The sequence below is a fragment of the Lethenteron reissneri genome, chromosome 71, assembly GCF_015708825.2.
Source record: "Lethenteron reissneri isolate LAM-NWPU_2019-01 chromosome 71, ASM1570882v1, whole genome shotgun sequence".
Lineage (NCBI taxonomy): Eukaryota > Metazoa > Chordata > Hyperoartia > Petromyzontiformes > Petromyzontidae > Lethenteron > Lethenteron reissneri.
This window is the reverse complement of record NC_083849.1, coordinates 3535824-3558412: the sequence shown is the minus strand read 5'-3', so window position 1 is coordinate 3558412 and position 22589 is coordinate 3535824.

Sequence of the window (22589 nt, the reverse complement as noted above, 5' to 3'; positions counted from 1 at the left end):
CGTGTAATTGTAGGTCCTGAAAGACTCACTGTACTAAATAAATCGGCCTTCTCTGGACACATCTCTTTGGCAACAGAAAGAAGACATTCTTTAACAAATTCTCCCTCCACAAATGGTCTGCCAGTGCACGCTATTAGCTTGGCAACTTGAAAACTTGCTCGCAGTGATGAAATATTTAGCTGCTTCTGCTTCACACAAGTATTTTGCTGAGTTGTTAATGTATTTTTCAGTTTTTATATTTTATCTTTTCTCACTTCGACCAAACAATCATTTATCTTTATGTTGAGTTTCATAGTGTCAACGTAAATTGTATTCTTTGAACACAGACACTATATTCTGGCATATCAGACACACAGCTCTTTCCTTGTACTGCATGAAAAAGTAATCATAAGTCCACTGTTCTTTGAATATCCTACACTCCGAGTCAATTTTTCTCTTTCTTGACATCATTGTTTCCTAGGGAGTCAAAATTGATATTAGTAAAATACCAATATATATACAGCGCTACAAAAACAATATACCAGCAATAACTTTGCCCACACAGAGACATACAGACTGCACTGCCCATCAATGCAGTCTGATTGGGGGAACTCCGCTTTTACCCCAGGCTCACACTGGTGCGGGTGCCATTAAAAAGTTAATTACACCTGCAGTTTTGTTGACAGATCGCAGTACATCCCCAGCACACAGGAATATCACTGGGAGTGGAGCCGAGGGGCAAGTGAGGGAGCTGAGGGAGGGAGAGCCAGTCAAGCGCAGCTAGGGGAGGGCTGGCAGCCTTAGGCCTGGGGGGCAAGTCCAGTCAATTGGCCCATTAAACCATTCACCAGCGCAGCCCAATGAGTGCCCACCGCCGCAGCTCAATCAGTGCCCACCGCCGCAGCTCAATCAGTACTCACCAGCGCAGCCAAATCAGTGCTCGCCACCACAGCCCAATCAGTGCCCACCACCGCAGCCCAATGAGTGCTCACCAGCGCAGCCCAATTAGTGCTCACCAGCGCAGCCCAATTAGTGCTCACAAGCGCAGCCCAATTAGTGACCATGGGCTGGATAAATGTCCTCGGCAGGCCGCATGTGGCCCGCGGGCCGTAGTTTGAGGACCCCTGGCCTAGAGGATACGTCCTCACACTTGGTGTGCCCTCACACTATACTCTGCTATCGGGAATTCTTCCGCTAAGGGACCTAGGGGAGCCTATGCTCACCCGACCTTGCCAGGGTAACGGGTGCTGCCACTGGGCCATTCAGACCTGGCCCTGACAAGGGCCAGGGGTTGGAAGTCCCACGGCGCTATCTAGATGTCTTCGGGTCTTGAGGTGAGTGCGGACTGACTCACGCTGGGAGAGCTGCCCTTTTTATACTACTCTCTCCCAACCGCGTTCTCTCGAGTGGGTCTGGGTCTGACCGTTGGCCCCCCCAGCCCCCTCCCTCAACGGTTATTGTAGTCGTGGGTCGTACACCCGTCACTCAACAGCCTCCTTGGCTGTTCTGCGCCCCCTACACACAGGGCGCCACTAGAGGTGAGTGTACGTGACTCATACAATACTGCTACGCTGGTAAGTATACATGTTGCGCGTAACAATGCCGCTACACAGGTCTACAGAAATAAATCCGCATATACTCAAACTTCCCAGTTGCTAAATTCACGATTTTACGGTTGGCCAGGGATTGCTGCAATCACTCGTGTTTGTTTTTTTCGATACGTATTTGGTTTTCAGAAAGCACTGTTTACGCTGAGCGTCTCAGAGCACTTGGCATGCAATGACTTTCACCACATCTTTTGTCGAGCAGCTGATTGGGCACGCCCAGAGGCAACTGTTCCTGTATGGCACAATACGAGCCAGAAGTTAGCCTACAAAAGGGCGTCAGCCTGCCAGTTTAAAGCAATGATTGCTGCGGCTGCAGCTGTGTAACCAGTTTATTAATTTGCGAGTAACTTGGTGAATTTTGGCTGTGACGCGGGATGACAATCGCTAACTAATTTCCAGTGACATCATGGGGTCTCCAACAACCCGTGCTGTGAATGAAATAGTGCAGAGTATTTTACAGTTAATAATACAAATCCTAGAATCATCCAGGACAGCCACCAGATTATAACCGCTGAAATTCATGGCGAATGGCCTGAGGTCGGACCGTGCCATTAACGCTGCTTGTGCCTAATACGTGGGGAATGGTAGCGTAGTGATCACTGCACGACCCAAGTTCCATTTCCACTGACTATCAACGTCAGTTACGATTATCTTAACCAGACCTGGGTCTCCCCAAGATTGACGCAGCCTGAAACGAGTACCTAATGTGGTGATTGCTAATAGCAATTTCTGCAAAAATCTGTTAAGGCTTTATGGGGGACCTTTGTCTGCCTCGTGTGTAGGTCCTGGGGTGCCTCCTGGGTTTGTGTGGGATACTGCTCCCTGCAAGGATCAATACTTTGGTGAGTTGCAGCGGAGGGTGATAACTGATCATGTTTGTGTCCTTAGGACCATCTGCCACCCGAAAAGCCAAAACAAATTCAATGGCCACATGCACAAGCTTTGAAACGAAACACCAATTATGGTCGTTTAAGCTCAACCACTGGGACACGTTGAAGAGAAATCCTCACAACAACCAAATTTGCCAACGAGATAATGACGCTTCGCTCGACACTGCATCAAACATTCAGAAGACGAGATCATAAGTCAGAACAAAATCCAGGAAGCCGCCATCAAACGCTTATACAACACGTCATGACCATTTGTTTTGTTTGGCTGCGTAGGATGGTGGAGGGTATTACGATACAAAATTGGACAGATCTTGGCCCGACGAAAAAAATATTAATAGATCATGAATTATTTCCGACCAACCATGATTCACGTTGGTTGTCGGGGCTATAGGTTTCAAACGGTAAATATGAATTGTGAATTAAAATTAAAGTTAATAAAACCCATGTATTGATCCTATAGGGTTTAACATAATCTAACCTATATAATTCATTTTTTGTCTGTCCGTCCGTCTGCGTACGCTCCCTTCCGGGGGATTTAGCTCTCGGACCGTGGGGTTCGCCGAGATTAAATTTTGCAGGTGGGCACGCCCCCGGCCCGCGGTAAACTTAGGTATTTCCGATTTTTCGTCTTTAAACTTTAAATCGGACCGATTATCGATTTAGTGCGATTTCTCTTTATTTATTTATTTACTATTGCCGACTGGCATGCGGGAAGGCGGTTGCCCCTGGCAACGGGCGGTTGGCAGCAACGCCGTCGCTGCGGGGTGGACGCCATTTTTAATTCCCGTAAAAAATATGCGCACGCATTAACACGCGACGCTGAGGTAAATTCATCAAAGTTTCACGTCCTCTTTACTCCCCCCCCACCCCAATGTGTGCAATTACTATCATAGGGTCGGTAGATAATAAAATAATAGCGATTAGACAGTATTATTGTAGCGGGGGGGGGGGGGGTGGGGCGGGTGACGGCCACAGCACCCAGCCTCGGCCGGGTGTGTAATCTAGGCGAGGCCGGAGGCTCTGCACGGTACTAGGCCTCGACACCCCACACATCTGAGGCGACGACTTCGTGGTATAAACTCGATATACCCAGCGTTGCCCGGGGGAAAAATACATTTAAAATCTTCTGAAAACTTTAAAACATAACATTCCAATAAAAATACAACTGTGTAATTAAAATTCTAAACCCGACCGCGCCAAGAATCGATTCTCTGAATCGCGAAAAGGAATCGAACGTTGTAGATTCATTTAGAATCGCCTTATTTCCGTTTAATATAAGTTGGTTATAGAGTTGATATAAACTGCTATGAATGGGAAATATCCGGCATTGACCGGGGCTAAAATATAATTAAAAACTCCTGAAAACTTTAAAACATAACATACCAATGAAAATAAAACTCTGTAATTAAAAATGGAAACCTATCATCGAAGGTTGTAGATTCCTTTAGGATCGCCCTTAACATTTCCGACACACACATTCACACATTTAGCTTTTACATTTAACATACAAAACGTTAGCATGTACTGCTGTCATAGGCAAAAAATGTATACACCCTCAACACTCTCCCTCACCACTCTCCCTCACTCATCATCAACACTCACCCTCTCGACTCACTATCACTCACTATCACTCACCACTCACTATCACTGACCACTCACCACTCACCCTCACCACTTACCCTCACAACTCACCCTCACCACTATTCTTCACTACTTACCCTCACCACTCTCCCTCACCAATCACCAATCACCCTCAAGCATACTTGGCGACACGTAAGTAAGTTTTTTAAACGGGAATAGGGTGAGTGGTGGTGGTGAGGGTGAGTGTTGAGGGTGAGTGGTGAGTGGTTAGGGTGAGTAGTGAGGGTGAGTGGTGAGCGTGAGTGGTGAGTGGTGAGCGTGACTGGTGAGGGTGAGTGGTGAGGGAGAGTGGTGAGGGAGAGTGGTGAGGGAGAGTGGTGAGTGGTGAGGGTGAGTGGTAAGTGGTGAGGGTGAGTGGTGATTGGTGAGGGTGAGTAGTGAGGGTGAGTGGGGAGGGTGAGTGGCGGTTGTTAGTGGTGATTAGTGAGGGGTGAGTGGTGAGGGTGAGTGTGAGTGGTGAGGGTGAGTGGTGAGCAGTGAGGGTGAGTGGTGATTGGTGAGGGTGTGATTGGTGAGGATGAGTGGTGAGGGTGAATAGTGAGGGTGAGTGGTTGTGAGGGTGAGTGGTTGTGAGGGTGAGTGGTAAGAGTGAGTGGTGAGGGTGAGTGACGGTTGTGAGAGTGATTAGTGAGGGTGAGTGGTGAGGGTTAGTGGTGAGCATGAGTGGTGAGGGTGAGTGTTGAGCGTGAGTGGTGAGGATGAGTGGTGAGTAGTGAGGGTAAGTGGTGAGGGTGAGTGGTGAGGGTGAGTGGCGGTTGTGAGTGGTGATTAGTGAGGGGTGAGTGGTGAGGGTGAGCGTGAGTGGTGAGGGAGAGTGGTGAGGGTGAGCGGTGAGGGTGAGCAGTGAGGGTGAGTGGTGATTGGTGAGGGTGTGATGGGTGAGGATGAGTGGTGAGTGGTCAGGGTGAGTGGTGAGGGAGAGTGGTGAGGGAAAGTGGTGAGGGTGAATGGTGAGGGTGAGTGGTGAGGGTGAATGGTGAGTGTTGAGGGTGAGCGGTGAGTGTTGAGGGTGAGTGGTGAGTAGTGAGGGTGAGTGGTGAGCGTGACTGGTGAGTGGTGAGGGTGAGTGGTGAGGGAGAGTGGTGAGGGAAAGTGGTGAGGGTGAGTGTTGAGGGTGAGTGGTGAGTGGTGAGGGTGAGTGGCGGTTATGAGTGGTGATTAGTGAGGGGTGAGTGGTGAGGGTGAGCGTGAGTGGTGAGGGTGAGCAGTGCGGGTGAGTGGTGATTGGTGATTGGTGAGGGTGTGATTGGTGAGGATGAGTGGTGAGTGGTCAGGGTGAGTGGTGAGGGTGAGTGGTGAGCGGTGAGTGGTTGTTGTGAGGGTGAGTGGTGAGGATGAGTGGTAAGGGTGAGTGGCGGTTGTGAGTGGTGATGGGTGAGTGGTGAGCGGTGAGGGGTGAGTGGTGAGGGTGAGTGGTGAGGGTGAGTGGTGAGGGTGAGTGGTGAGGGTGAGTGGTGAGGCTGAATGGTGAGGGTGAATGGTGAGAGTGAGTGGTGAGTGGTGAGGGAGAGTGGTGAGTGAGAGTGGTGAGGGTTAGTGGTGAGGGTGAGTGGTGAGGGTGAGTGGTGAGTGGTGAGGGAGATTGGTGAGGGGTGAGTGGTGAGGGTGAGTGTGAGTGGTGAGGGTGAGTGGTGAGCAGTGAGGGTGAGTGGTGATTGGTGAGGGTGTGATTGGTGAGGATGAGTGGTGAGGGTGAATAGTGAGGGTGAGTGGTTGTGAGGGTGAGTGGTTGTGAGGGTGAGTGGTAAGAGTGAGTGGTGAGGGTGAGTGACGGTTGTGAGAGTGATTAGTGAGGGTGAGTGGTGAGGGTTAGTGGTGAGCATGAGTGGTGAGGGTGAGTGTTGAGCGTGAGTGGTGAGGATGAGTGGTGAGTAGTGAGGGTAAGTGGTGAGGGTGAGTGGTGAGGGTGAGTGGCGGTTGTGAGTGGTGATTAGTGAGGGGTGAGTGGTGAGGGTGAGCGTGAGTGGTGAGGGTGAGTGGTGAGGGTGAGCGGTGAGGGTGAGCAGTGAGGGTGAGTGGTGATTGGTGAGGGTGTGATGGGTGAGGATGAGTGGTGAGTGGTCAGGGTGAGTGGTGAGGGAGAGTGGTGAGGGAAAGTGGTGAGGGTGAATGGTGAGGGTGAGTGGTGAGGGTGAATGGTGAGGGTGAGTGTTGAGGGTGAGCGGTGAGTGTTGAGGGTGAGTGGTGAGTAGTGAGGGTGAGTGGTGAGCGTGACTGGTGAGGGTGAGTGGTGAGGGAGAGTGGTGAGGGAAAGTGGTGAGGGTGAGTGTTGAGGGTGAGTGGTGAGTGGTGAGGGTGAGTGGCGGTTATGAGTGGTGATTAGTGAGGGGTGAGTGGTGAGGGTGAGCGTGAGTGGTGAGGGTGAGCAGTGCGGGTGAGTGGTGATTGGTGATTGGTGAGGGTGTGATTGGTGAGGATGAGTGGTGAGTGGTCAGGGTGAGTGGTGAGGGTGAGTGGTGAGCGGTGAGTGGTTGTTGTGAGGGTGAGTGGTGAGGATGAGTGGTGAGGGTGAGTGGCGGTTGTGAGTGGTGATGGGTGAGTGGTGAGCGGTGAGGGGTGAGTGGTGAGCGTGAGTGGTGAGGGTGAGTGGTGAGGGTGAGTGGTGAGGGTGAGTGGTGAGGCTGAATGGTGAGGGTGAATGGTGAGAGTGAGTGGTGAGTGGTGAGGGAGAGTGGTGAGTGAGAGTGGTGAGGGTTAGTGGTGAGGGTGAGTGGTGAGGGTGAGTGGTGAGTGGTGAGGGAGATTGGTGAGGGAGGTTGGTGAGTGGTGAGTTGTGAGGGTGAATGGTGAATAGTGAGTGGGAGTGGTGAGTGGTGAGGATGAGTGGTAAGGGTGAGTTGTGAGTGGTGAATGGTGAGGGTGAATGATGAGTACAGTCAATATCCACTGCTGTCATCATACCAGGTACCACCACCACAATATGTACTCCTCTCATCATACAGATACCACCACAGCAGTATGCACTGCTGTAATCATAGCAGGTACCAACACAGCAGTATGCACTGCTGTAATCATAGCAGGTACCAACACAGCAGTATGCACTGCTGTAGTGATAGCAGGTACGACCTCAGTCGGTATACACTGCTGTAGTGATAGTAGATACTGCTATCGAGTTGGTAGATACCGCTATAGTAAATACTAAAACAGTCAGTATATACCACTACAGTCAGTCAATAGTGCTACAGTCAATATATACTATTATACAGTCAGTACATACTACCACGGTGAGTAGCTACTAGAGTCAGTAGATACTATTATAGAGTGAGTAGATACTGCTATAGATTTTGTAGTTACTACTATAGTCAGTGGATACAACTATAGAGTCAGCAGATACTATACAGTTAGTCGTTACGAGTATATAGTCGGTAGATACTACTGTAGGCCCAGTAAATACTACTATGGTCAGTAGTTATTACAGTCACTAAATACTACTACACAGTCAGTAGCTACTACTGGCTCAGTAGATACTACGGTACAGTCAGTAGATACTACTACAGAGTCAATAGATACCACTTCCTCTGTTGTATGTGAAGTACCGGTGAAGACACTTGACGCCGAGGTGGAGGCACACGGATATTTATTCAACACAGCTCGTATGTGACATACAGCACTGGAGGGGGTATCGGCCCCCTCACCCGACTAGCTAAGGATGCACTTCCTATCTAAGTCCTAGCCTGCCTCACAGTCCTCCACTTCTGGGCTAGGGGAGGCTACTTGGCCCGACACTGGTAAGTCGGGCCGGTACCCGGAGTCCCAGACCAGCTCTTAGAAGAGCACCGGCTCTGGCTTTCGGGACCACGCCGCTGGCTCGGTCCTGTTCGGCCCTGACAAGGACATCGGACGAGGGGAGTCCAGGGCTCTATCTAAGACGTCTTCAGTCTTCTTAGTTAACTATAACATAACTGCTCCCGAGCCCATATAACGTCCCCTTTTTTTATACCCAACCCTCCTTGAGGGGTGGGGCCCCGGGGGATCATAACGCCAAACCAGCCCCCCCCCAGGGTGTCTGGCTCGGACGTCGCAGAGGGCATCTCCCTGTGCACACACGTAGCCCCGCCCACTGTGTTTCTTTCCCATAGACTGCCATACATAACGGCCCTCTCTCTAACATCCCTACATCACTCCCCCCTACATAGCTCGCAGCCGTCCCGGCTGCCAACATACAGAATGACAATAAAAATGAATTTTTACCGTAACCGCGCGTGTGCCTCACTAATTTTCAACAATAACAAGAACGGCAACAACACAAAAAAAAATGCAACAGCAAGAAGAGAAAACAACCCGACGCACCCCCCCTTTGATAAATACGAATTCCGTAAAAAAAACAAGCTATATACAATTTGCAGGAAACCCACCATACACACAACACACAATGAACACAACCTATATACATGAAAACTGGCTAACCCACTCGAACTTTACGAATCTCTAGCTCACTGTTTCAACGCGCCTCAGAGGGTCTCAACCTCCGAGCCGTCAGGTCAAGCCGTCAGCCATAGCATGACGGGACCACCCTCCCTGAGCCATGTGAGCGCACAGCCCACAAGGCTAGACATACCACGGAGTGTTTTAATCTCCGGGGCTGTCAGGTCAAGCCGTCAGACACAGCATGACGGGACCACACTCCCTGAGCCACGTGAGCACACAGCCCACTAGGCTAGACATACCACGGAGTGTTTTAATCTCCGGGCTGTCAGGTCGAGCCGTCAGCCATAGCATGACGGGACCACACTCCCTGAGCCACGTGAGCACACAGCCCACTAGGCTAGACATACCACGGAGTGTTTTAATCTCCGGGCTGTCAGGTCAAGCCGTCAGACACAGCATGACGGGACCACACTCCCTGAGCCACGTGAGCACACAGCCCACTAGGCTAGACATACCACGGAGTGTTTTAATCTCCGGGCTGTCAGGTCAAGCCGTCAGACACAGCATGACGGGACCACGCTCCCTGAGCCACGTGAGCACACAGCCCACTAGGCTAGACATACCACGGAGTGTTTTAATCTCCGGGCTGTCAGGTCAAGCCGTCAGCCATAGCATGACGGGACCACCCTCCCTGAGCCATGTGAGCGCACAGCCCACAAGGCTAGACATACCACGGAGTGTTTTAATCTCCGGGCTGTCAGGTCAAGCCGTCAGCCATTGCATGACGGGACCACAACGCTCATGTTAAACACGCAACACTCACAGGGCCATCCTGGTCAGGATCTGCGCCCCAAGATAAGTGACAGCCAGCACCACAATTCCAAATCCCTGGCAGCATGTCACCATCGCAATTTAACACCATCACAACACATACACCTCACATCCCGTATCCGTACCCCTCATCTCCGAGACTCGCATTGCAGCAATGCAGCTGTACCAACCGAGTGGAGAGAGCAACGCAATTAACGGAAACGCACCCCCGATCCATGTAGAACACGAGGAGCATTCCCGCACAAAAGACATCCTACCATCACAACACATACACCTCACTTCCCGCATCCGTACACCATATCTCCGAGACTCGCATTGCAGCAATGCAGCTGTACCAACCGAGTGGAGAGAGCAACGCAATTAACGGAAACGCACCCCCGATCCATGTAGAACACGAGGAGCATTCCCGCACAAAAGACACCCTCTGTGCAACAACGGACAGGAACCAACCAGTGGGTTTGAAACAACCCGAACCTGTAATTTCAAAATCTCCTTCAACATTAACCAAATAACACTCGCACAAGCCAAAATGCAAAAAGAACAGAGGGAAAAACCGTCCGCGAGGAACACAAAACCGGAGAGTCAAGGTGAAAAAGTCCCTCCCAGCAGTGTCTCCATAGTCGGAAGCCTCTCTTCAATCACGGACCCCTCTCGCTCTCACCACCGATGCCCTCCCCCTCTCTTCTTACTTCAATGGGGGGAGGGAGGCCCGTAATCACAGGGCTGCAGTGGTACGCCGCCAGGCCGGCACACAAGGCCCACAAGGCCGGCACACAAGGCGCAAAGCACACAAGGCGCAAAAGGCGGGAACGCCGGCACGTTGAAGTGGCGTGAAACGCCGGCATGGTGCAAATGGCGGGAACGCCGACACCGCCGAAACGGCGCGAACGCCACAGCCAATTTCGCCATCACTCACCAACACCCGGCCACTCCCTTGCCACCAGCAGCTGGTCGAGTTGACGGGCGACGTTGTTCCAACTCGCCGTCGATGGCGAGCAGCCCGGGCCCGCAGCCTCTGATGGAGTGCAGCGGTTGTTGTAGATTCCTGCGGGCAGATGTCACCTCCACTCGGCTGTGCGTCGGTGCGAGCGGCCGATGGGATCGCCCGTCGCAGTGGTGATGACGTCGCAGCCTCAGCGACGGCGATGCCGGAGTGGATGTGTAGGCTGGCCACGCCCCGAACAGCTGCAGCGTCGATGGCGGGAGATTCAAACTCGGGCCGCTCCGAAATGGCGGGAAGGCGCCCTGGTCGCCGGCCCGCCTCAGCCCGTGTTGAACCACCGGCCCCCAGCCGCGCGATGGTCTCCAGCGCGGCGGCAGCGGCACACAGCAGCCCCGCCAGCCTCCCGTGAGCCAGCCGCAACGCGTCCGGCCGTGGTCCTTCCTCACTCAGATGCCCCGGTAAGGAGACATCAGGCCCCGGCTGCACCATGGCTTGTGTAGCCGTCTCGGGCTAGACGATCTCGGCAGTATCTTCCTCTTTCGGTACTTTGGGCCGCGCTGTCTTCCGCGTGTCCATGTTCGAGTTTTACTTCTGACACCAGTTGAAGTACCGGTGAAGACACTTGACGCCGAGGTGGAGGCACACGGATATTTATTCAACACAGCTCGTATGTGACATACAGCACTGGAGGGGGTATCGGCCCCCTCACCCGACTAGCTAAGGATGCACTTCCTATCTAAGTCCTAGCCTGCCTCACAGTCCTCCACTTCTGGGCTAGGGGAGGCTACTTGGCCCGACACTGGTAAGTCGGGCCGGTACCCGGAGTCCCAGACCAGCTCTTAGAAGAGCACCGGCTCTGGCTTTCGGGACCACGCCGCTGGCTCGGTCCTGTTCGGCCCTGACAAGGACATCGAACGAGGGGAGTCCAGGGCTCTATCTAAGACGTCTTCAGTCTTCTTAGTTAACTATAACATAACTGCTCCCGAGCCCATATAACGTCCCCTTTTTTATACCCAACCCTCCTTGAGGGGTGGGGCCCCGGGGGATCATAACGCCAAACCAGCCCCCCCCCAGGGTGTCTGGCTCGGACGTCGCAGAGGGCATCTCCCTGTGCACACACGTAGCCCCGCCCACTGTGTTTCTTTCCCATAGACTGCCATACATAACGGCCCTCTCTCTAACATCCCTACATATGTAAGGTGTTGTTAGTATATATACCTACGAGGGGTAAAGATATTTTTTGAGGGGGGGGGGAGACCACAATTTTCGGAAACATTTTGACATCAACTATTTACCCCACACTTTCTACAACTTTTTGGACTTGTGAAAGCCTCATATATTTGTTGGTGGAGAAATGTACAAACAGCCCACCGGGCTTTGACAATACCTTAGTATCTGTGTATATATATGTAAGGTTTTTAAGAAATATATTTTTCACCCGGGCAAAGCCGGGTACTTCCGCTAGTAGTTAATAAAAATGTAGCGTATTTAGTATGTGCATTTTTCTGAAAGTTTACAGCTATATATGTACGTTTAGTTTATTTCGCACCATACAAAACCAACAGTGCTAATCGGAGGTTTGGGAAATCACAGACGACGTCCGAAGTAATTGCACGTCAGGGTTAATGTCGCCATGTCTCGTCCCAATTAAGTCATTGGCAGTGTAAATTTTCAAATTCGGACCATGACGTTGGCACACAACGGTCTACTCCTTTGGAATGATGTTACGGGGGTATTTAACTGGCACTTGCAAATCAAACGGCTCAATATTTCACGGTAAAAATTAATACCGCAGTCAAAACCCAGGGTGGTGTGGCGGATCCCAACCCCACGCCGAGTCATCGTGCTAAATTTTTTGCATTTCTGCACTGGCGGCTGTGCGAGGCCGACGTGGTTTGTGACAGTGTTCCTCCTGTATCTCGTCATTCCCACAGACGGCTCGGGGATGCCTTGGAATGAGAGAATATTCTCAGGGAGCTACCTGCTCCACGAGGCGGTCGCCACTCACGACCCCACCTTGGTAGACTTCGTCTCTAGCTGCCTACGGTAAGAACCCCCCCTGCTCTTGTCACTCTCCTCCAAGAGACACCCATAGAGTCACGAAGATTTACATAGAGATCCATAGTCACAACAATAACAACAACCGCCATTCGCCACTAAGTGGCGGTGACGTCACCACGACGCTTGTGCCAGACCATGTGCACCTTGAGGCCACGTGAAGTGTCGAACGCCCGCTGGCAGGTCACGGGGCAGACCCAGGTGCCACGGGTCGACTGACTGAGATGACCGAGATGACTGGCTGATGCACCACCTGTGCCCCCTACTGTGCCAACTTGCTGTGCTTTAGCCACCCTGCGCTCCGCTCGTTGGTGTGAGCGTCGCTCCTCCGCGCTCCGTTGTTGCTGGAGGGCGACTGCCTCCAACTGCCCAGTAGCGTCTTTCACGAGCCTCCTCCACAGAGGCCGATCTTGACACTGCTGGTACCGGTCTTCAGCAAGTCCACTCAGCTCCACATCCTCCAGTCCTGCATCAGTCCATCTCTACTCCAGCCCATTTCTTGCCCTTTTAGCCCTCTAACTGAACAAACAGAAGCAGCTTGGGCATGTGGTGGTGGGGCATGAGGGCTACATGACCCAGCAAATGCAGCGTTGCCTGCTGGAGGAGCTAATTGATGGGACTGTGTCCAGATCTTTCAAGGATTTGTGAGCCCCTCACACAAGGATGGATTGTAGAGAGGCCAGCCTAAATGTTTCTAACCAGCGCAGATGTTCCATGACAGGGGTCCACATTTCACAAGTATAGACAGCCGATTAATATATAATGCTGCCTGACTGATTTAGAGTGAGACCTCTGCTGTCAAACCGGAGCTGATCATAAGCACACTGCCCAGATCTAGAAAACTCTCCACTTTCCACTCTCTACACTCCATTGTATATACACACTTGCACACACTTGCACACTTGTAGCCTACACAGAATATGAGGTCAAGTGCGCACCTATGAAGAACGACACTGCACACAAGGGAGGTGGTGTGACCAGAGCCATGGCCGGCCGCCTTCGTCTCCCTCGTGCTGACGTTCACTACATGCCACACCAGGTTCTCGTATTCATCTGAATCTAAGTAAGTTGGTACATTTGTAAATGCGCAACTATTTATAAGCTAGGTGATCACGAGAAGCGCACAGGAAGATGGAAAATCGGTTCTGATGTTTGCTGTTGTCATTCTTAACCGTGAGATTGACTCGAACTCGGCTCGCCAGGTCCGGAACGTGGTGTGCTTTCCGCTATGTGAGCGCCAATGCCTCATAAGTTTTTTCTGTCGCAGTTGTTGCCCCTGCTGCTCGCATCCATCGCCCTCATCATCGTCGTTGTTGCCGCGCAGCAACCCGGCGTCTCGTCTGGCGGCCGCCCGCAGCGGACATCCCCATACTTCCAGACCCTCGCCGTGGCCGACTTGCAGTGCCAGCGCCCCGAGCCGGCCTCCCTGAGCTCGCGGGAGGATCTCGACCACTGGTAAAATGGTCACGGCCAGCCCAAGTTCGAGTGCGCGGCCTCCCTTCTTACAGTTGGCCCAACTCCGAATTGGAGCTGGAGCAAACATCCCCAAGTCAGCAACCTCTCACCACCAGTGTGACAGTTCAGAACTGGTTTCTACTGCATTGCACACAATACCTGCTTGACGACTCGATGTGCGATCACGGCCACGATGCACCACTCTGCTACTCTTTACGCAATCATCTGGCTCGATCACCTCTATCCAATCAGAGCAGTCTACATCGGCCGCTTGTACTGCCATCCATGCGCCCACTGCTCGCTCTGCCTGTCGATTGCCTTCAACCCAATGGCTTTGAATACACCACACAATCTCATTGACTCTGGGAGAGTAAGCAGGCTTAGTGCTTAGATGGGAGAATCCCTGGGAATACCGGGTGTTGTGGGCTTAGGCCACCAGATGACTAGTCGAAGGCGTGCATCGATGGATTCTTGATTCCATCTATCCGTATCATTGAGGTGCATCCTTGTCATATGCATGGCGTTCTACTTGGTACCGTTTCCTCCCACACGCACCACTCCATTCAATTGGCCAAACATTCCAATGTAGCGGGAGCCTCCTGATAATGTCTTAAGACTCAGTAGGGCTCTCCTGGGTAAACAGAAGGCAGCTTTCACATTTTGTTACTATCGGTCACCCTTTAACCCTTGTCTCTACACACCAACCTGCAACATGTTCAGAACTCATCCAGCTGACTGTTCATCAACCCACCCTGGCCACCTGCTTCCCATCAGCTGTTCCCTCACTTGGCCATTCGTCCGAATGGAGGCAAGGGTTGGTCACTGGGGAGACAGCGTGAGCCGGGCCTAGTTCTGGCCACCCACTCCGTGCTGGCCACTTCATCCCCTCATGTGCTGTCCCGGCCTTAGCAGATGTTCGCTCGCAACATTTGCCCCGGCGGTCTCTTGAGGCGATGGGAGGGATCTCTGTCCTCTTGAGTTGGTGACCGAGCAATTGTTTGAGTGACGCGGCTCTCTGCCCACATGTCGCCCAGGACTCGGGCGAGCTCAGCCTCATGGTCGCGCATGGGGAGCCAGAAGGAAACCCCAATGAGAACGTGGAACGTATCGGTGATGTCCTCTTTGGAACAAAAGCCCTCCACCTCCACTCCCATCACTTCTCAGTTTCCTCATTCCGAGTGTGGCAATATCTGACAACCCCTGTGTTTTCACTGTCCCCAATTAGACTGTCAAGAAACTCTCGGCATCCTCTTGAGCGAGTGGAAGCAGCCCATGAGATGTGGTCTTGGTCGTGAAGTCTGTTGCGCTGACTCCTGCAACTGCAGTTGGGTCGGCTGCAGCTGCTACAGCAGCTACAACAACAACAACAGCAGCTACAACAACAACAACAGCAGCTGCAACAACAGCAGCTGCAGCAACAGCAGCAGCTGCAGCAGCAACAGCAGCAGCTGCAGCAACAGCAGCAGCAGCAGCAACAACAGCAGCAGCAGCTGCAGCAACAACAGCAGCTGCAGCAACAACAGCAGCAGCAGCTGCAGCAACAACAGCAGCTGCTGCAGCAGCAACAACAGCAGCAGCTACAACAACAACAGCAGCTGCAACAACAGCAGCAGCAGCTGCAGCAACAACAGCAGCTGCAGCAACAACAGCAGCAGCTGCAGCAGCAACAGCAGCAGCAGCTGCAGCAACAACAGCAGCAGCTGCAGAAACAACAGCAGCTGCAGCAACAACAGCAGCAGCTGCAGCAACAGCAGCAGCTGCAGCAGCAACAGCAGCAGCTGCAGCTGCAGCAACAGCAGCAGCTGCAGCAACAACAGCAGCAGCTGCAGCAACAACAGCAGCTGCAGCAACAACAGCAGCGGCAGCAGCAGCAACAGCAGCAGCTGCAGCAGCAACAGCAGCAGCTGCAGCAACAACAGCAGCAGCTGCAGCAACAACAGCAGCAGCTGCAGCAGCAACAGCAGCAGCTGCAGCAACAGCAACAACAGCAGCAGCTGCAGCAACAACAGCAGCAGCTGCAGCAACAACAGCAGCTGCAGCAGCAGCAGCTGCAGCAACAGCAGCAGCTGCAGCAACAACAGCAGCAGCTGCAGCAACAACAGCAGCTGCAGCAACAACAGCAGCAGCTGCAGCAACAACAGCAGCAGCTGCAGCAACAACAGCAGCAGCTGCAGCAACAGCAGCAGCTGCAGCAACAGCAGCAGCTGCAGCAACAACAGCAGCAGCTGCAGCAACAACAGCAGCAGCTGCAGCAACAACAGCAGCTGCAGCAACAACAGCAGCAGCTGCAGCAACAACAGCAGCTGCAGCAACAACAGCAGCTGCAGCAACAACAGCAGCAGCTGCAGCAGCAACAGCAGCAGCTGCAACAACAACAGCAGCAGCAGCTGCAGCAACAACAGCAGCTGCAACAACAACAGCAGCTGCAACAACAACAGCAGCAAGATGGCGGCGGCGTGTGCGGCCACGTGTGCGTTGTGCTGCATGGGTGTGGGCTGTGCGTGAGAGTGGGTGAGGGTGAGCTGCGTGTGAGTGAGCTGTGTGTGTGTTTAAATTTAGTGTTTTAAAGATGTCAATTCACCTGCTGTGTATCTTACTACTGTCCCTCCCGGCCATATCTAGTGCCACACTCAACTCTACAAATGGCTACCCGCGTAACTTCGCGTCAATACTTATTGCTAAATTTGCAACTACACCTGCTAATGAAACAACTTATAGACACTTCTACACTCCATCATTATATCCTTTTAAACCCTATCTTTGTCCCATTACTTCACCAGCACTCCTTCCAAACTTCATTCTGCTCTTAAAAATAACACCATCTGCGAGCTGCTGCTATTCGTCCAAGGTTCGTCGCTCTTCATCCTTTCACAGAAAATACCTGTGCAAACTATTAATTCTACTTTTCTTATTTCTGGGTGGTATTGAGCTTCATCCTGGACCAAATGTAAAGAACTCATATAATTCTGTAGATTTTTCTGGCAGAAAAGGTGTTGGTGTTCTACATGTCAACATCAGAGGGCTTTTGATTAAATTAAGTCAACTAAAACTAGAAGTAGCAAATCTTGACCCGGACATATTTTGCCTAACAGAAACATTTCTCACTCCTGCCGTCAATGACTTGCAGATTACGATTGACAACTACAATATTTTCCGGCTTGACCGAGGATCTAAAGGAGGTGGAATTGCCATCTATGTTCGTAATACTATTGCATGTTCACCAGCTCACTCCTTGTTTAAAAAATGTTGCTTTGAAGGTCTGGCTCTCAGAATAACTCTCCCTAATAATCAACACATATTGGTAGTGTGCTGCTATATACCGCCTAGTGGGAAGGATGTTGAAGCTGCATCTGCACTGAGAGAGCTTCTTGGGGGCCTCCCTAAAGGTGAAATAGTTTTAGTGGGTGATCTAAATTGGAATTGGCTAAACCCGCCGGCCGTGGCCACAAATTTTGCAGATGAATTTAACCTGTTTCAATTAATAAATGTCCCCACAAGACCCAACCTAAAAAATCCGGGACAGTCATCTCTGCTTGACGTCCTATTGACAAATGCCCCTCACAATTTCGCACTGACTGGTGTTCTAGGTAATAACCTTAGTGATCACTCCTTCATTTTTGGGGTGAGATCATCAGCCAGACCCAAAGCCCCCCTAAATTGGTTGAGAAGCACTCCATGAGACACTTCAGCACTCAGGCATTTACTAATGATGTGCTTCACTCGGATATTGACAAGGTCTGTGATATTCCAAACCTGACTACGGCTTGGGAGACCTTCAGGTACACGTTTCTCCAAATTCTTAACAAACATGCTCCGTTGGTTAAATTTAAAACTAAAGGCAACCGTCCACCATGGTTTGATCCTGTGATTACAAAGCTCATGAAAACTAGGGACAAGGCTTGGGCATGTGCTCAGAAAAGTAATTTGGTCAATGACTGGCTAGAATACAGGATTTTAAGGAAGAGATGCGTCAAAAAAATACGGCATGCAAAAAATAACTACTTCTCTTCCACTCTCCTTGAATCTCATGGAAATGCCAGGATTTTCTGGAAAACAATCAAATGTATCGAAAAGGCATCCAAAACAGATCATCTGCCCGTTCAGCTTAACCGAAATGGGGAATATTTTTCAGATCCCCAAAAAATAGTTGACAATTTTAACCTTCATTTTTCTGAAGCTGGTACCCTATTTGATAATGTATTGGGAGTCACCCCTGCTCATGCAAATTCCTACACTCCTGTCCAAACATTAAGCGAATTTAGTTTTCAGCCAATCCACGAAAGTAATGTTCTGAAACAACTGTCCTACCTCAAAGGGTCCTCCTCTACCGGAGCAGATAGTATTCCCGTCTTTGCTCTACTAACTGTTGGTCATCTAATATACAAACCTATAGCCCATATTTTCAACCTGTCCATCAAAGAAGCATCAGCTTCCTCTAGAATGGAAACATTCCTATGTTCGTCCACTTCACAAAGGGGGCCCTAAAGATGATCCAAATAACTACCGACCTATCTCAATTTTGTCCCCGTTGATGAAAATTTTTGAAAAATTATTGACCTACCAAATTAGCAGTTTCCTGTCCGCCAACAATCTATTACATCTAAAACAATCTGGGTTCCGAAAAAAATACAGCACCACATCTGCTGCATTAGACTCTCTGAATCACATTTACAGTAGCCTTGATAATAAGCAGTACTGCGCCTGTCTTTTTCTTGACTTGTCCAAAGCTTTTGATACAGTAGACCACAACATCCTGCTTAGTAAAATAAGTTGCCTCGGTTTTTCCGAAAACACAGTAAAATGGTTAAAAAATTACCTCTTTTCTCGCACCCAAACTGTATTCACAGATGGTTGGAGGTCAAACAGTGTTAAGATAACAAAAGGGGTTCCACAGGGTTCCATTCTCGGCCCCCTCTTGTTCTCTCTTTATGTAAATGACTTGGGCACTGAACTGGATTATTCCAGGGTAAATCTTTTTGCAGATGACACGGTACTAATTACTGCTGGCCGCTCTCCGGATGACGTGATTGCTAAGCTCCAGAGTGATTTCAACAAACTACAACATCAGCTAGTTGCTCTTAAACTAGTCCTAAATCCTGCCAAAACCAAGGTGCTATGCTTCTCACCAGGACTAAAGCGGGAAGTTATTTTTCCCCAATTACATACCTTAAATAATGATCAAATAGAGCAAGTCAAGATCTATAAGTATCTTGGGGTCATCTTGGATTCAAAACTGAATTTTGAAGATCACATTGATTATATTGGGAAAAAGACAAAAATTAAAATTGGTTTTCTATATCGACACAAGCACTGCTTCCCTCCTATGTTCCGTTTGGAATTGATTAAAGCTACCGTACTGCCTCTACTTGATTACTGTGACATTGTGTATAAATCAGCCCCAAGTACTGTACTGAAGAAGCTTGACTCAATGTATCACTCGGCCTTAAGATTTGCATTGAACTGCCCATATAGGACTCACCACTGTGATCTCTACATTGGGTCAAACTTAACATCTCTGAATGTTCGACGGCTTGTGCACCAGATCTTATTTATTCATGATGTACTTGCAAAAAAATCTGCAGATTACCTGCTGGATCTCGTCTCTGTTTCAAAGAACAAATTTGACCTAAGGTCTACACTCATTTACCAGCTTAATATTCCCTATTGCCGTACATATACTGGAGGAAGGGCCTTTGCTATTGATGCCCCCAGGGTCTGGAATGCTGTTGCAAATAAATTGAAACTTGAGTCACTACCTATGAGATCTTCACTCAAAACTGCTTTAGAGGAGTTGTACACCCCTAGCTGCCAGTGCTATTCAGTGACCTAAAATAAAATGTTTCGCTCCGGATGATCGCTACAAAGTATGACCTGTGTTTTGATTTAGTGTGCTGATCTTAAAGGTGCATTGAAAAATTACAATACTCCGATTGATGCTCCTGCTGTTGTGGAGTGACTCATGCAGCCAGCTATGGCTGCAGGGTTTTGGTAGTACATGTTGTTTATGCCATTTATTGTGAAAATTCCGTCAGTTCCTATGATTGCTTTTTCATTGCCTTCATGGCTTTATTTTGGTGATTTCGAAAAGTGTATTGGTTTAGCCATGTTTGTGTTGTTGTAGTACAGAGTTAGACTGATGGCCTTAATCTAAGTTGTCTTGTGGTTGTTGTTGTTGTTTGACTTGCATCCCACTGGCATTTTTGCACACAGCGTTGGTGTACGGTGTTTTTTCTGCAATATTTTTGCTGTCTTTTCTTGGATTTTCTGTTTGCACTTAGTCACATATTCACTTTAAGATGTTTTTTTTTGTTCATGTTTTTGTTTTTTGTTTGTTGCGGTTGCACCCGATTCAAGAGCTGAATGGCTCACAGGGCTATACCTAATAAATGAACTTGAACTTGAACTTGACGGCAGTATCGTGCTTTTATTCTGCCCTCGGCTTCTTGTGGTGCTCACAAGGGGCCGGCATTCCACCCCCCTCCCTCCCCAGCAACTCAACTACTCTCATTGCGAGGCCACTATTCGATTCCTGATCAGATAATTTGTATGGTCTTGTTATCATTCGTATTGTTTCTCAATTAGTCTCCGTTTAATGATGAAATGTAATAACTTATTACGTTTTGTGTGCTCTGTTAGCTGCGGTCTCGCGTGGTAGGGGTGGCTCGCAAACCAACCTGCCACATCGGTGTCACATTGACCATCACCACCATGGGCCTAAATGTCAAATATATTAAACGATTGGAAATAATAACTTCTCACGCATGCAACTTGGTGCTTTTATCAGGTGTGTATCGCGTGGCGTGATTAACAATCGTGCAGTTAGGGTCGAATCTAGTTTTGTTTTGGTTATTGGTCTGGTCGGCCCAAGTGCGTGTCGAGTCCGGGCTCTGCTCGGTTCAGGGTACTGCTGGTGCCACCACGCTTGTGACGCTGGCACTGGTGTCTCTCCGCAGCTTGAGCGAGCGCTACGGGGAGGAGATGGCAGTGCGAGCCGAGGCTCTAGTCAACTCCGGCAGGCGGCTGGTACAGAGGTACGAGCAGGAGAAGAGCCGTCTCGCCGACGGGCTGCTCCACCCACGCTTGCACGGATGGCCGGATGACGTCGCGGCCACCGAACGGCCAAACCACCAACCCGACGGACGACCCCCACCTGACCGCCAGCCCATGGGTACCCCCATCGAGTAAATGACCCAACACGCATCATCCTGACACACTGACCAAATAACTTACAGACCGATAATTCGCCACCCCATCCTATGACCCAATAAAATACTTTCGCAACTATATATATGAACACGACACCCGACTTGCCCACCCTCTGACTCTATAAGACACCGAGCCCAATACAATACACCGACTTGGTGAAACTCTGACCCATCAATCGACCTATTTTACTTCGAGCCTATCCACCGGATCACCAGCTGACCTACTGATCCAATAAACACTCTAACCTGGTAACTTACTGCCAAAATACTGATCCACCAAATGACCCTATAACCTTGCCAGCTAGGCTGATCTAATAATCCAAAAACCCACTGTCCCACCAGGCTATCCCCGCTATGAAGGAGGGACCGGTATTATAAATTAATGTTGTGTTTTTGTTCCGCGTTTAGGCACCACTGCCATTACTTGGCCATAAACGTGTTTAAGCCCAGGAGTGTCTGTGCACTCATCTTTCCCAAATGGAAGCTGCTCGTGGTGGAGGCAACATGTCACGTCTGGCAACGCAAAACTAGTTTAGCACCAATGGATTTGACTTAAACCACTCGTGCACAAGACCAGTTGAAAAATTATCCTGACATTTTTATAAATTAATACACACCGTGAGGAGGGTAGTTCCTTAAACAGCATGCTCGAAGTGGTCGAGTGACACGGACGTATGTTCTCCTGTACGTGCATTACACGTAGTTATGTTCTCCTGTAAACGAGGACTACTCCTAAGAAAATGTGCACAACGCACGCTGCGCTCCCACGGTTTCATCTTTACAATGAACTGCGCTTTCCATGTCACAGCGATCTACAGGTTCTGCGCTTGTTTAGCTTGAGGCTGTAGTCATCGCCGCGATGCCGCGAGGGAGTCTGCTGAGTGAGCTCCTGCGCCCCATTATCAATCGAAGGCTCGCGTTGCCGAGCCACGTGTCGCCAGGCTCGTTCGGAACACGACGGTGGCTGAGAGGGCTCGGCGGGTTGTTTAAAGTTCTTGGGAGACACCGCAATGGGGGATCAATGTAGGCTCGGAATGAACTTACCAAAATTATATCACTTGAGAGAGAAGGCTGCAGATGTGTGCGTTGTTGTCTCGTACCAGCTTTTGTTGAACACTTGGGTGTCACGTAGTGCATTTTATCATTCTCGCGACAGACTGCAAAGGCTGAAGTGGAATTCCTCACACATCCGACACGACAATATACGCACAGACACACGTAAACTTTACCCCCTGTATTTCCAATATTTCTATAACCGTGCTCGATTCAAGACACTTATTATCTCTTAATCGGTGACACCTTTAATAGTCATGTTTTTTGCTGGCTGTTTTGTGTGTGTGGGTCTTTGGGGCTGTCTGATGAACAAAAATAAAATTAGTTCCTTGAGTGTTATCCCCTCCATATACGTAGTCTTTGTTCGGGCACTCCAGTTTTCTGCCACACACGACGACCAATTCAGCTCCTGCCCTCAGGACCCTCTTGGAAATGCAGCTTGAGACAACCAATCACTGCACTGCCACTCCCCAAATGCAGGATACTGCAGCATGCGTCAAAAATAAAATCCATTCCAGTCATTCTCAGCACAACAACGGATGAAGGCCCTTCCCGTACG